Below are 16,247 nucleotides of genomic sequence, written 5' to 3'. Positions count from 1 at the left end.
TTTCTCAGGAGAGAACTTTTCTTCTTAAGTCTATTTTCTCCCTTTCTTCATCTGCTCCCTTGGAATCTTTCTAGCACTTACTTCATACAGTGTACTAATAAAATAGCCAAGGTCCCCTGGAGAACAGGTTAGGCAGAGCAGTGAGTGCTGGCATATTTGGGAGATTGTAAAGCACAAGCAGAACTAAGATAGCATAATGAACATGTTGCACAGCCTCCTTTTCTTCTCCTGAACCCCTAGAAATTTATATATTAATTCAAGAGCTATCTATCAAACACATACTATGTGCCAAGCACTGTTCTAAACATTAGGGATAGAGGGATGAATAAAGCAGACTAAAATCTCTGCCTTCAGAGAGCTTATGTTCTAGTGAGAGAAAGGATCGATAACTTAGATAAAAAAATAAAGGCCCCATAGAGAATGTTAAAGGTAAGTACTAAGATGAAAATGAAGGCAGACAGAGGAGACAAGGGAATGTGTGTTGGTAATGTGAGACTTGATAGCCAGCGAAGCCATCACTGAGAAAGTGGCATTGGAGTAATAACCTGAAGGAGGTGAGAGATGAAAACCTGAGAATATCTGAGAGAAAAGTCATCCAGGTGGAGGAAAGAGGAAGTGCAAGGCCTTGAGTGTGCCTGCGTACATGTACATGAAGTAGAGCTAGGAGGCCAGTGTGGCTGGGGCAAGTAATCTAGCAGGGGAGCGGAGTGTAGATGAAGTCAGAATAATATCAGAGGCCAGAACTTGTAGCATCTTGTAGGCCATTTACTGTGGCTAAGGCAGGGAGCCATTTTAAGGTGTTAGCAGAAATGATAGAAATCATATTACACTATTCCCTGCGGGGGAAAAAAAAACCAAATGCAAACCAATAACTAACTGGAAAACAAGAAGGGGTACTGTTGTTGATCGGAAACTATGTAGACTCTCTGCAAGGTGGATAGGATAGGACTGAACAGGTTAATCACAGCCCAAAATAAACGCAAGAGTGTTTCAAAAGTAGGATCAGCTTCAGGAGTTCCCTAACCACAGGGAACTACTGGGGGCTTCACAGCAGCCAACAAGTTAGGCTTCCTCAGTGGATAGACACATAGGTCAACCCATCTATATGCCTCTTCCCATCCTTAGTTCAGGCGTCACTCAGCAGAGCTATCTCCAAGCCAGAGTAGTAAATATGAGTGACTGGAAGAGTAAAGTGAGATGGCAAGAGTTGGTACAAATGAAAGAGTCAAAGTAAATAGCAATGGGCTAAATTAAAAGACAGAGTACTGCCAGATTTGGTAAAAATGGAAATATAAAATAAAATGCTTTTTAAAGAGAGATATTCAATAAAATGATGTAGGAAGCTTGAAAAAAACAGGGATTAGGATTAAGGAAAAAAAAAAAAACAGGTAACATGCTAAAAACAAAACCCAGGAAAAGCAATGTTAATATCAGACAAAATAAGGCTCAAGGTGATTACTGAAATAAGGAAGAAAGATATTTTGTATAACTAAGAAGATATAATGGGAAGCTATAACAATCACCAATCTCAATGCATGTAACAACATGGCTTTGAAATACAGAAAGCAAAAACTTCTAGAAATACTAGACAAAACTGACAAAGTCACAATCACAGATGAAAACTTTAGCATATCTCCCGTAGAAAATGACAGCTAAGTAACCAGAAATTTCACAATATATACCTTTTGTTAAACAGAAAACAGAACATTCTTTTAAAAAATACATGGAACAATCACAAAAGCTATCCATAAATTGAGTCATAAAGTATAACATGCCCAGTTCACATTAACTGATCATAACTCAGTAAAATTAGAAATCAGCTTCAAAAAGGAAGCTCTCCTGAAAAAAAAAAAAAAAGGGGAAAAGGAAAGAAAAAGAAAAAAATAGGAAAAAGGAAAAAAAGGCTTACAGAATTAAAAATAAATGAAACTTTTTCATTTATGAGGAAATAAAAATAAATTACTCTTTAAAAGTAAATAGACATGACTGTATGGAAGCACTATAGTATATTAAAAGCTTTAGGATATAGCCCAAAATGTAATTAAAGGATTTTTTTCCCCTTCAAAACATAAAGTATGAAACAAGGAATAAAAAATAAAAGTAAATGAACTATCTTCAAAGGTGGACATATACATTTCAACAAACCCAATGACATATGAAAGGACTTAATAAAACTAAAAATTAATAAAATAGTAACAATGTACAATATGCTTTCTCAATAATACCAGCAGACACTTAAAAAAAATGAACCTATAAGATCTAAGGAAAAAAATAGAGATGGACATGTAACGTTATAGGGAATAAGGAGATTTAAAAAACACTATAGAGTTTTGTATCAATAAATCTGAAAATCTAAGTAAAACAGGCAATTTTAAGGAAATTATAGTTATCAATCTTGTCTCAAGAAGAAATGGAAGTCTAAATAGAGAAAAAGACTATAGAAGAAACTGAAAAAGTCATATATCCCTCAAAGAGGAGAAACTTCACATCTTTTACAGTTTATTCCAGAAAATGAAAAACGTGGAAAATTACTCATTTCCTCTTACTAGGATTCCGTAACTGAGCTAAACAAGGTGAGAACACTCATGAAAATGAAACTGTAGGTCAATCTCTTGTACAAATGTGGATAAAAGAATCCTCAGTGAGAAATAAACAATAGATTTAGTAATGTAGTAAAAAAATACTACCTCATGACCAAGTAGGATTTATCTCAGAATTGAAAGGATAGTTTCCTATTAGATTTATCAGTAAACTTGTCATATTAGCATGTAAAAAGAGATTGTATATGATAATGTTAGTGGATGCGGAAGAAAGGAGGGAAGGAGAGAGGGAAGGAAGGAAGAAAGGAAAGAGGGAAGAAGGGAAGGAGGGAGAGAAGAAAGGAAAGAAGGAAGGAGGGAAGGAGGGAGGGAGGGAGGGAAGGAGGAAGGAGGGAAACCCATGAAATTTAATAACCATTTCTGCTCACATCTCTTAGCAAACAAGGAATAGATGGGAACTTCTCTAACTTGATAAAGATTATCTGCCAAAAACCTACAGCAACCTGTATAGAGAAGAATGAAGGATTTAAAAACATTCCCTTTAAAGTCCACGGACAAGCAGGGAAAGAATATTCTACATTCCCCTGGAGGTGGTAGTTAAAGCAATAAGATGTACTACAACAACAACAAAAACAAAAAAGAGAGCAATAAAGATTGCAGTGATTACGACATTATTTGTAGTCGATATTATGATTTATATCAAGAATTAGCAAAGTTTTTCTGTAAAGGACCAGATATTAAGTATTTTAGTCTTTGTGAAGCAGAAGATATCTGTCACAACTTTTCGGCTCTGCCCTTGTGAAATATAATGTGACATAACTAAGACCCATCATATTTGTAATAGGAAAAAATGTAAATATGCTTAATTCACCTATTTAAAAGACTTTCAGGTTGGATCATAAGGCAAAACCCACTTCTCAGTGTTATACAAGAGAAACAGAAACAAATTGACTCAGAAAAGTTGGAATAAAAGGATGGAACCAAAAGAAAGCAGGAGTTACAGCCTAAATATCACAGGCTACAATTCAAGCAGAAGAGCATTAAATGAGACAAGTCATTTAGTGGCACAAGACAATAGTTTAATATGTTCAGTGATTCTGTGGTTCAGGAATTCCAAGAAAGGACAGTGGGAATGACTTATCTCTGCTCTATAGTGTCTGGGGCCTCCATAGAAGACTTGAAGTCTGGGAGCTAGAATCATCTGAAAACTCATCTACTCTCATGCCATAATACTGGCTGTTGGCTAGAGGCGTCAGTTCCTCACCATGTGGTCATCTTTTGTAGCCTAGTTAGACCCTCCTCATAGCATAGTGGCTGAGTTCCAAGGGCAAAAGAGATCCATGAGAGAGTAAGAGCCAGGCAGAGGCCATGTCATCTTTTATGACCTATGTCTTAGAAGTCATGAGGCATTACTTGAGCTACATTCTGTTCATCAAGGTAGTCACAAAAGTGCTGTCCAGGTTTAAGGGAAGGGAGAATAGACTCTGCCTCTTGACAGGGAATAGCAAAGTTCTGGAAGAGCAGGTGGGACTAGAAATATTGTTCTGATCATTTTTGGCAAATACAATCTTCCACAATAATATACTGGGTCACAAACAAAATTTCAAGAAATTTCAGAGAGTAGAGGTAGTACAAAAACTCTTAGGTCACAATGTAATAAAACTAAAAATAACAAAATCAGATTGCAAAAAGCCCTTTCACTCAGAAATTTTCTAATACTCTTAAATCTCAAGTCAAAGATAATATACAGCCCCAAACTTTAGAATAGCTAGAGAAGTATGACAATGAAACCATTACCTATCAGAATCTATGAGATAGATCTAAGGCCTTTCTCAGAAGAAAACAACTTTAAGTACATATGTTAATTTTTTTAAAAAAATAAAAAAATGTAGAAGATGAATTAAGCATCTGACTCAAAAAACACTCAGGTAAATAAGCCAAAAGAAATTGGCAGGAATGAATTATTAAAGCTACAAACAGATAGTAATGAGTTATAAACAAAGAGTGTTATAAGTAATCCAATGATCATTTTTTTGAGAAACTAAATCACTAAGATAATCAAGGAAAATTAAAGAAAATGCAAATATACAAAATAAAAAAATGAAAAACCACAGAAACAAGAGAAAACTAAAAGAACTGTAAGAACTAACTTTGTTCAATTCTGTGCAAATATCTGAAAATCTAAATCAAGTGGATAATTTTCTTAGAAAATATAATTTCCCAAAACTGACTCCAGAACCGATAGAAAATTGAAACAGATTGATTTCCATAGGCAAAATAAAATTCATAAAGTCCTGTCACAACTCTCACAGAAGCACCAACTCTAGGTGATTTTACTGGGAAATTTTATCAAACATTAGAAGAGGAGATGATTCAGTACTATGCTGTTAAATGTTTAACAACTGGGTCTCTGCAAAAAAGCCCCCAAAACAAAAAATGAAAACCCCCCTGATCTGTAGTGTTTGCCAATTTCTGTGGCATGAATATTCCCACTATGACCAATTCCAAGCTAATAAGTGACATCACTTAATGTGGAGCTGCGAAGAAATGTACACAATCTGCTCTCGTGAGTCAGTGCAAGCTGGTTCCTGCACACCACAGAGATGATTCTGAAGCTATTTGAACTGTTCCAGAGCATAAATAAATAAGCACTTCCAAGTTCTTTTTATGAAGTACATAAAACCTTTATAGAAAAATTGATAAGGATTACAGAGAAAATAACTACATACTCATCTCAATTATGAATATGGGTACAAAAGTCCCAAATAAAATAATTATAAACAACATCCAATAGCATAAACAGCAGAATAAAACTTTATGACCCACTAATACTTATTCTAAGTATGCAGTGAAGTTTCAATATTAGGATATCCATTTATTTATTTAATCTTCTTAATATATCTAAAGATGAAATTCCATAGATGCTGAAAGGGCTTTGGCCAAATTCAATAACCACTGTGGATAAAAAGCATACAAAAATAGATGTATATTTTCTTAACATGATAAAATGTATCCATCTCAGTCCAAAAGCCAACATCAAGCTTAATGGGCAAATACAAGAGATATTCTCATTAAAGTAAGGATAAGATAAGATATCTCTTATTACCACTGTTATTTAATGTTTTCCTGGAAATACTAGCCAATGCAATTAGACAGGAGAAAGAAACTACAGGCATGAAAATGGAAAGTATATGGCAAAACTATCATGTTTATAGATGATTTTATTTGATTTGACAATTTGAAATTCAAGAGAGCCAACTGAAAGACTAACGAGAGAATTCAGCAGGAAGTAAGGTATAAGGTTAATATACAGAAATCACTAACCTTTTAATATTAAAACAAAAACCAGTTAGAAAGTGTTTTGAATGAAAAACTCCAGTTACAAAAAGAACATAAAAGATAATAATTGGGAATATTATAATAATACATTAACAAAAATATATAATATCTTCATGAAGAAAATTTTAAAAGTCTCTAGAAGGACATATAAGAAAACTTGAAGATATGAATATGTATACCTTATTACTTTATAGGAAAACTCAAGACAATAAATATGTCAATGATCTCTTTGTTAAAATATAAATTCATTATGCAACTATATAACTACTAAAGATTTTTTTCTTTTTAAATGAGAAAAACTGAATCTAAAATTCAGATGAGAAAATAAACAAAAATAATAGCTGGGATCATTCTGAAAAAGAATTATAATGAGGGGAAATTAGTCCTACTGGATATCAAATATATTATAATGCCTCAATAATTAAAACAATGTGGTACTGGCCCACGAATCACCCAACAGACTAGTGGACTAGAATATGAAGTCCAGCACTAGACTCAATTACATGTGGGAATTTAGTATATGATAAAATGGTATCTTAAACTCATGGGGAAAAGATAGACTATTCCATATATGTCCTTGGGGCAAATGAGTAGGTATTTGGGGAAAAAATTTTGGATCTATACCTCATACCTTACACAGGATAGGTTACAAATGGATTAAAATTTTAAATAGAAGAAAAAGAAACCATGAAAATGCTAAAATAAAATAGAGAAATCAATACAGAAGCCCTGATTTAAAAAACAAAAATTGGGGGCCAGCCTGGTGGCGCAAGCGGTTAAGCGTGTGCGCTCCACTGCAGTGGCCCGGGGTTTGCCGGTTCGGACCCCGGGCGTGCACCGACGCACTGCTTGGCAAGCCATGCTGTGGTGGCGTCCCATATAAAGTGGAGGAAGTTGGGCATGGATGTTAGCCCAGGGCCGGTCTTCCTTGGCAAAAAGAGGAGGATTGGTAGATGTTAGCTCAGGGCCGATCTTCCTCACAAAAATAAATAAATAAAATAAAATAAAAAATTGAAAAATGTAACCTTATTAAAAATATTCTGGATTTTATTTAAGAAAACTTATTACACATTAAAAAAAGACTTCTGACTTTAAGCAAAGTCAAAAGATAGTAAACAAAAAATATTTGGAAATCATATCACAATGATAGATTATATATATTTCTAATATCTGAAGAGTTCCTGGAAATTGGTTATAAAGTGATCAACAACCCAGGGTAAAAATAGGTCAGGACTGCGCTCCTAGAAATGCTTGCATATGTGTAAAATGACATAGATACAATAGTATTTATTGTACAGCAGATGTACTAGCTAAACACTGAAAATAGGCAAATATCTATCAATTGAGAAATGATTAAATAAATTACGGTACATCCAATCTCTGGAATGTTGTATATCTCTGACAAAAGAATTAGGAAGTTCCCTACATACTTATATGCAAGTCTATACAGTATTTATCATTGAGGGAATAAAACAAGGTGCAGAACCCTATATATAGCATACTACTATTTATGCATAAAAGTGGAATGACAAGAATCTATGTTTATAAAAAAAAACTCTGAAAGATAGATGGTAATAGTGACTGCCTATTGATGGGAGAACAAGGCACATGGGGAGACTAGATGAGAGAAAGACTGCTCACTGTACACTTGGCTTTACTTTTAAATTTTGAACCGTGTTCAAAAATAAACAAATTCCATTTAAAAGACTAAAATAAAATTCATATTGCCTAATAACCTAACAGTTCCACATGTCCAAAGGGAAGTATGCAGAATGATGTTCATTGCAGTAGTTTTCTAGTAGCAAAAAAATACAAAGAGAAATTATATTCCCTTCAGGTAAGGAATGGTTAAAGTATGGTAAATCATGATATTGAATACTATGCAGCAGTTTAAAAAAGGTTAAGGTAAATAAGATATTAACACAGAATGATCTCCATCGTTTTTGAGCAAAAAACAATTTGAGTACAAAACATTTGTAGATTGTGATAGATTTTATGTATTTAAAAGCACAAAATCACACACACATATGCTCACGCACATACGTGTGTGTAAATGCGTAGAAACAGTTTTGGAAGGATGGACAAACCCCCTGACAGTGGTTATGTCTGGGGAAAGACCCCGATTGGAGTGGAAAACCGTAGAAGAGGGTCAAAAAGACTAGCTTTTTCAGTTTCTGAATTTTTATGAAAATATGCTAATATTTTGCTCATGTAATAGTAATAATAAAAATAATAAAAGATGCAAAGAGGGAAGGGGCTTTGGGTAATTTGTAACCATTTTGGAGCCTTTGAAACTTTGTTTCCCCAAGACCAGTGATAAAGAAATAGTTTTCTTTGAAAATATTCCTTTTCTTCTTCAAATTTAAATAATCCAGTATTGAGAATCTGCAATAAACTTTCTGTACTCTGTCACTGTTGTGGGATGGGATAGTCATATGAATCAAATATTCTAGTAAATAAAGAGATATAGAAAAAAAGGTAAAGAGGTACATGCATATATTGCCTGGCTTACTGATTTACCGAGAGTGGGAAGGAAGACATCAGCATTAATAATGGCTACTATTTATTGACTGATTTCTTTAGAGCCAGGCACTATGCTGGGATTTTACATATGTTCGTGGTCTCATTTAATCTTGGAAATATCTCCTAAAGCTGGCTATTATCCCCATTTTGTATATCAGGAAATTGAAGCTTAGAGAGATATTATGTAGTTTACCCAAGGTCCCAGTGCTAATAAGTGTCCTTGGTGAAATTCAAAACCAGGTCTAACACTGAAGTTTGTATTCTTTCTTCTGTTCCATGCTGCCCCCCAATAAATAAAATAAAAAAAAAAACACTTAACGATATAACTACACTGAACACATTTTAATCTATTTCTTGATGATTCAAGAAAGTACTTCTCGCTTTTTCAGCATTTCAGGAATTCTGTTATGAGCATCAATTATCGGAATACTAGTGAAGCATGAAAATGATGGTTAATTGGAGATGCCTAGTTGAAAGAAAGCAGAGTAATACTGCATTTACAGACTTTAGTGCTTATATTACAGATGAATAAATGTGTAGCGAAGTCACTGGTATGATTTTTGCATAGCCCTCTGTTATTAATAGATCTGTGTAATCTGAAGGCCATTATCCCCTATAAATGTTGTTTAGATACATAATGCAGTTTCCCCCTATTGAATCTCATAGCGAAAGATGTGATCTCTATAACCTGAATTAACACAAGCAGAATTTAAGTGTACTGCGCCAATGGCTTCATAGATGGCCCCTTTGGTTATAGATTATAAATGCCATTTAGAGAAAGCACAAGATGGCTCCTGAGTGTCTAGTAAACTTCAACAACCACCTGAGAGATACCTCCATGTGACTGCATAAAATGGAAATAAAGAATGGCAAATAACCCATTGACTATGCACTTTCTCACCCACTGAGAGCGAAACACAATCCAATGCAATTTTAGTACTTACATGCCTCTGGGGAAAATAGACCCCTAAAAATCGCCAAGTGCAGCACTGGAAAAATGCCTTAAATTTGTGCTATGCTTGGTGTTATAAAACCCAAGGCACCTTAGACTTTCTCCTTGTGTAAAATAGACTGGTAATTTTGTTTTGTTCTATTATCCGCCAAGCATAATGATAATGGGTCACATGCAATTTAGGAAAAAATTAAGTCTAATAAGAAAAATTTCTAATAAATATTAACAGCATCTTATTGGTATTGTCATTGGTTTCACCCTTATGTTAACATTTGTTTTTTGCATATTAAATGATCTGTCATATGTTGAAAATGAAGAGGGCAGTAAAAATTAAAACAAGCATTCGTATAATATATCCATTGTACAAATGTTTGCATGCCTCTTCCCTCGGGCAGATACTAGAAAGTATGGTACCTACAAGTGAGTGGTACTAGGGTATAACAGGATATTCTTGATTTTAGGTATGCTGAGCAGTAAAGGTGCTCAGTGTAGGGAGCAGACCCCATCATTCACCAGTAATGTGACCAATTCAATGAAAAACAGAGAATGAAAATCAGAATTCAGCACTAAGAAAAGAACACAATTATCCCTTCAAATCAGGCTTCTTCTGGGCCACTGGAGGAGGGTGGAGAAGCTTAGGGAAGATCTGGTACCCAAGCAAAGGGATAGGGGAGTTCTATGCAGTGTCAGCTACCCACAATGGACAATGTGGTAGGGTGAAATAGAAATAGGGGGATGTATTCAGGAAGCTGTCATTATTAGATATGTGCTTCTCAAGCCTACATAAGAATATCCTAGGAAACATCCATAAGGTAAAGATGCTTGAGCACTTACTTCCAGCGATTCTGCTCCAGTGGGCTTGGGGTGATACCCTGGTATCTGTTATTTTTAATGAGCTCTTCTGTTGATTCCTCTACATACAACAATTTGAGGACCACTGCATTAAGTGATATTGACAAGGAATCTCTTTTCCCAAGTCTTCTCTGCCATGAGGCTCAGGAGAGTAGCAAATATTTCCATACCCTGTTTACTAGTGACATGGCAGCCACAAATGTCTTGCCATGTCAGGCCCTCAGTGGTTTCTGCTCATGAAGTGTTACAAGTGCTGTGAAACTTCAGGACACCAAGGGCTTGGTCATTAGGTGGGGGATTGCCTAAGTCAATGTAAGGCTTGAACAAAAGGCTGGCCATGGGTGTGTAAAAGAAGACTTCACAGGATTGGTGTTGAGAAGGTTGAATACTTGAGTAGTATCCACTAATTGGTTGTAAATAGTGAATAGGAAAGAAGAACATGAGATGACTCTCAGGTTTTTGGCTTGAGTACCTTTGTGAAAGGTGGAGCCATTTTCTGAGGAATGGCATTTGGGAGGAACAGATTCTAGGGGACATGTTGAATGTGAGGTATCTGTGCCTGCAAGTGGAGATGCTCTAAGTCGTGAGTCAGCAAACTTTTACCGTAAAGGGCCAGATAATAAGTATTTTAGGCTTTGCAGGCCAGATGGTCTTTGTTATGACTACTCAACTCTGTCATTGTAGCATGAAAGTATTCATAGGCAATACGTAAGCAAATAGGCATGGCTGTGTTCCAATAAAACTTTATTTACACAAGCAGCTGGTGGGCCAGATTTGGCCCATGGGCCCTATCTTGCCACTCCTGCTGTAAGTATGGGTAGCGGATATAGATATATTAATTCCTGTATGTCTATGTACTTCGTATTTTACTATGTAGCCATAGAATCACAGCTACTCTATAAGAACAGTGCATTTCACAGTTATTTTGAACAAAGAATTTCTTTTCAGACTATCCAAAAATCGCTCAATGATTATCTATAAAAAAACAATTAAATGTGGAAATGAGATACATTTTGTACTCACTGGTTCAGCAGAATTTAAAAATCTGGCAGTACCAAGGGCTGGTGAAGTTGTAGAGTAACAGAAACTCAAAACCTATTTTGGTGGCGGTTTGAATTAGTGTGTCTACTCTGGAAAAAATTTGTTATTATCTAGTGAATTTGAATATATGCAAATCCTAAGCTCCAGCAATTCTACTCCCACAACACTAACCCGGGAAAAGTTATTATTGTACGTGTTCAGATCAATATGAGCTATATTCATAGCATTGTCAGTAATAGCAAAGCAAAAGAAAAGAAAACAAAACAAAAAACTGGAAACAACCCAAATGGTTCATTAAATAAAGTTGAGTAGCATTCAACATGGATGAATCTACAAAATTGGCAGAAAAAGATTGAATGATTCTAAAGCACTATTTTAACAGAGTCCTTGCATATGTGGAGAAACATATGGGAAACCATGGGAATGAAAAACTCAAAATTCAGGATTGCATTTATCACCAATGGTAGGTGGAGGCAAAGAAATGCAATCTGATAGGAACAACCAAAGAGATTTCTTTCTTTCTTTTTTTTTTTTTTAATTTTTTGTTTATTGCAGTAACATTGGTTTATAACATTGTATAAATTTCAGGTGTACATCATTATACTTCTATTTCTGCATAGATTACATCATGTTCACCACCAAAATACTAATTACAACCCATCACCACACACTTGCACCGAATTATCCCTTTCACCCTCCTCCCTCCCTCCCTCCTTCCCCTCTGGTAACCACCAATCCAATCTCTGTCCCTATGTGTTTGTTTATTGTTGGGGGGGGGAGATTTATTTATTTCTAAGCTTGGTAATGGGTACACAGATATTTTTTAAATTTTTCTTCTCAATACTTTACATATGTTATATCTATTCCTTTGTAATGAAGCAAGCATGGCATGATAACGAAAAACAAGACAAAACCTATGTCTTACTGAGTTACCAATTTTATATTTTAAAGCAATAATTAACTTAAAGTTATTCTTCTCTAAAAATGAAATGTTAATCTTTGGGACTGACTTCCGGTCTAATTCGTTTTCTTTGCCAGTCATGTCACCTTTCCAGTGACTGAAGGTCAGCTGGCTTCCAGTGTTTTATCTGGGCAGAAGGCAGTGGGGACAAAGGGTAGCACAGAGGAGGAAGGAGTGTCAGGAGGCAGGCTGGCATAGCTGGTATAGGGTCATTTGAGTTCCCCGTCTTAAGGAGAACAAGCGTTGTCTTTGGCATGGGACAGAATGTGGTCAAATTCCTCCCTATCACTCAGCGAGTGATTCCACTGCTGTCTCTATATTATCCCAATCATCAGTCATCTGGGCATGTAGGAACAGTGTGTAGTGGTTTTGTGGTGAGGAAGCTATTGCTACCTAATTTGTTATTTCTTGAATATCACTTTGTAGTGTCATGATTACAAGGCTTGGAAGAAGAAAGACTCTCTGTCCATTCTGAGTATAAATGGGTGCTTGAGATGAAACCACCTAGTTAATTTCCCCTTGTTGCTGGAGTAGAATCTGAATCCAAACCACAGCACAACCTAGCCCCTAAATCTCTATTAAAAACCACCTTGGGTAGTCTGGCAAAGCTTTATTTAAAGTCAGCAGAGAATTATAAAGTCAAAAGTGAAAAATGGTACAACAAGAAACAATCATAAAAAAATACTCGATCAATTAAATGTAGTCAAAGGCAATTTAGTGTGTTCTGGCCCCAGTCCTTATTGATGCGAAGAATGTGATGTATCAGGGGTCGGCCAGAGCATGTGGGAAATGCAGAATGAAGATGCAGCTCCGAGCTTGACTCTGGAGCGGCCACAAGGCTGTGAAGGATGCATTGCTGTCTTGCTTTTGCACCAGAATTTCAGGGAGGATTAGAGTAGTCTGAACATCTGTTCATTTTTTCTTGATGTAGTATATTTTTAAAATTAGAATTTTTTCTTTCATGGAGATAAGCTAACATAGAGGCAGCATAAATTGGGCCAGACCTAGAAGGTAGGTATCCCTCACTAGTACTTTTTAGTACCCTAGTATCCTACTCTTTTTGGGGGCACCACATTGATCTGCCTTTTCATATCCACATTCCAAGTTGTGATTGTTTCTGCCTCATCTTCTCCAACTCCTTAAGTCACTATTAGCTAATCAGATTAGCTAATCAGTCTGATTCAATAATCAGACTATTGAATAATCATATTATTGAATCAATTCAATAATCAATAACTATGATTATTATGCATCTGCCATTTTCTAGGCACTGTACTAGGGCCTGCGTAGGCATTATCTCACCAATCCTCACAAAAACCCTATGAGGTAGGTCTTAGTATCATATTGATTTTACAGATGAGGACAACTAAGGCTTAGAGACTCAGAACTCATTTGAGGTTATGCATTGAGTAACAGAAACATGATTCACCAAGCCTGACTCATAAGCAGGTGCTATGCTAGAAGGGTTGCTTCTCTAACCTCGTCAGCAGTGGAGGGTGGGGACCAATACCTCTAGAAAACATAGTGGCAGTATAGGATGGTATTAAGAGCATAAGACTGAGACCTCTGTTTGAATCCTGGCCTTTCCACTTACTGGCTTTGTGACCTTGGGCAAGTTACTTGACTACTCTGTGTCTCCCTCTCTGTAAAAATGAGTATAACAGTAACACCTATCTTAGTAGGGGTTATTGTGAGGATTGTGACTTGATGTAAGGAAAGTGTTTTCAAGACTTCCTGGCCCATAGTAAGTGCAAAATACTTGTTATTGTTGTTGCTCCTGCTTCTATTATTGTTATCGTTGTTATCATTATTGTTGTTTTTGATATGTCTTCTGAAGATAGGATGCCTTCACTGAGAGAATTAGTTGTGGATGGGATTGGCTACAGGGGAGGTGAAGGATCAGCTCCTGTGGCAGGTCAACGGGGTGGCTGTTTTTAGGCAAGGCACTCAGTACCCTTACAATCCTACCATGTGTAGGGCCATATGCACTTTTGGTAGACCCATTTGTCACAAACGAAGCAATTTTAGAAGGTCAAGTGAGGAAACTGGATTCCTTGGGTACATCCTCTTGAGTACTCCCACATTCAAAATCAGGTTCTGGGAGACCTCCCTTTGTTTCTCATCTACAAATTCACCTCCAGGAAAAAGGGAAAGAGATTTGGAGACTTCTTTAGGTTCTAGTAGGTCTCATCAGAGTCTCAGTTGTAGATTCAGGAGGAGTGATTGGTTTAATGTAAATGCTTTAGAGGATCTGAAAGACATTAGAGAAACCTATTGCAGAGGATAAAGGCGGGACAGGAGGGAATCATTAATCTCACGGACATTCAATTCCCTAAGAACTTTCTTGGGAATGACCAGAAACAAGCCAGGCCATATGCTGTCCATTTGCAATCCTCTGAGCTGTGGACTTTTTTTTTCTTTGACAGATCGAGGCCAATGCCATTGCCTCATTTAAGATGGTTCTTAAACTTGAAAAGGAACTGAAAGGTTGAGAAATGCATGCAGAGTCAACACAGACGATTTGATGAAAGTAGTCCTGACAAACACCAGGGCTCTCCCAATTGTCAGAAACAGTCTGATGATGACACATTCAAAGCTTCCCAGACTGGCTTGCATTTTGGTAAATATGAACAATCAGGGAAGACATAGTTATGTTGTGGAGAGTTCTGAGATGTGGAGAGAACAAGTTAATTTTTCAGCCTCAACTGAGACCTTTCACTCAAGTCATTAATCACAGTGCACAGTCTGGAGCCTTGGCGCTGAAGTTCAATTCTTTAGGCTGCTCTCCTGCTCTGGATGAAGGCTCATTCCAGGTGCTGGCCGTTTGCATCTCCCTCCAACTGGGCTGATTTATGAACCCAGAGATGTTTCCTGGTTTTTCCAAATTCTGTTCCATTACTTTGTAATAAAGAAGACATGTGATTTCTGTTTTTTTGCAGAGCCTCAGTTTTAACATCTGTAATACCAAAGATTTTTTCAATTAGCCAGTGGCCTGCCTTCTGTGATCTGGAGGGTAGAAATGCTGTTCTGTGTTTCAAGTATCAAAGTTAAAACTTTAGAGATGCTCCTATTTTTTTCCCCTTGGCTAGAGTTGATGATGCAAAAGTCCTGCACAAGGCTTTGTGCCTGCATTCAACATCTCAGTGCAAGTTAAGGCTTGAGAAACCTTAGTGACAAGAGCTCACTACAGGTGTTGAAGTTATCCCCCTCCCACCCCAACACATATGGTTCGAGGTATACTATCAGGAGGCCTTCCACACTTGGGCCAGGTCTCCTGTGACAGTGTAAGGCAATATTGAAGACTTCGCAAGAGAGTCTGAGTGTCAGAGGAGGACATTGTAATATTGAGGCTGAACAGGGTGCTGCTGAGTGTTACCTATTTGACTGAAACGTAAGCCCGATCTGAGCTGATAAAGGGCAACAGATCCCTTGGGAGTTTTCCCAAGTGGCAGAGATGTGTCACAGGAAAGTAATTGGAAATTGATATTTGGCATATCTCAGGGTTACTTTTTATTCCTGATAACACCAAAGGGTTTGGCCAAGAGTCGCTAGTGACTAATACGTGAAATCCTGCAGTCCGTTGCTGAAACACAATCTCTTCTTTGTTGAAAGTAAGCAGCTGCTTTCTGATCCTCTGCTTCCTAACCAGCACTTCAAGTGTAGAGACCCATGGGCTTAATTTGGGTGAAATGAGTGGTGAATACAGCCAATCCTGCTTTTTGATAATTCTCTGAAATAAAATCATCGCTGGCAGTGGAGTACTGTTCTTAAAATTCAGCTCAATTTAACAGGTACTTGTTCAGAGCCTACTATGGGTTCCATATTGTGTTGTGTGCAATGGGACATACAAAATAAATATCAATCCTAGCCTTTGCCCTTGAGGAACTTATAGGCTCATAGGAAGGATGATGTGTTTATGAAACACATTTTACATGGCAAGATAAGATATCTTGTATGTGCCAAAGTGAGTGGAACCTGGAATGAATACAACAGAGAGTCAGAAAAATAAGACTAGTGTAGACTGCAGTTGTCAGAGAAG

The 16,247-nt window shown here is 36.7% G+C and overlaps 1 protein-coding gene across 1 annotated transcript in view; it reads left to right on the top strand.

Moving 5' to 3' along the window:
• LRMDA (leucine rich melanocyte differentiation associated) overlaps nt 1–16,247 on the top strand; it is a 1,038,159-nt gene that overhangs the window by 843,996 nt on the left and 177,916 nt on the right. The gene's annotated exons all lie outside the window — the stretch shown is intronic.

This window comes from Ceratotherium simum, chromosome 6, assembly GCF_057802395.1.
Source record: "Ceratotherium simum simum isolate JZ-2026a chromosome 6, ASM5780239v1, whole genome shotgun sequence".
NCBI classification, from domain to species: Eukaryota; Metazoa; Chordata; class Mammalia; order Perissodactyla; family Rhinocerotidae; genus Ceratotherium; species Ceratotherium simum.
Note: the sequence above shows the minus strand (reverse complement) of the source record. Positions and strands in the feature narration are given on the sequence as shown.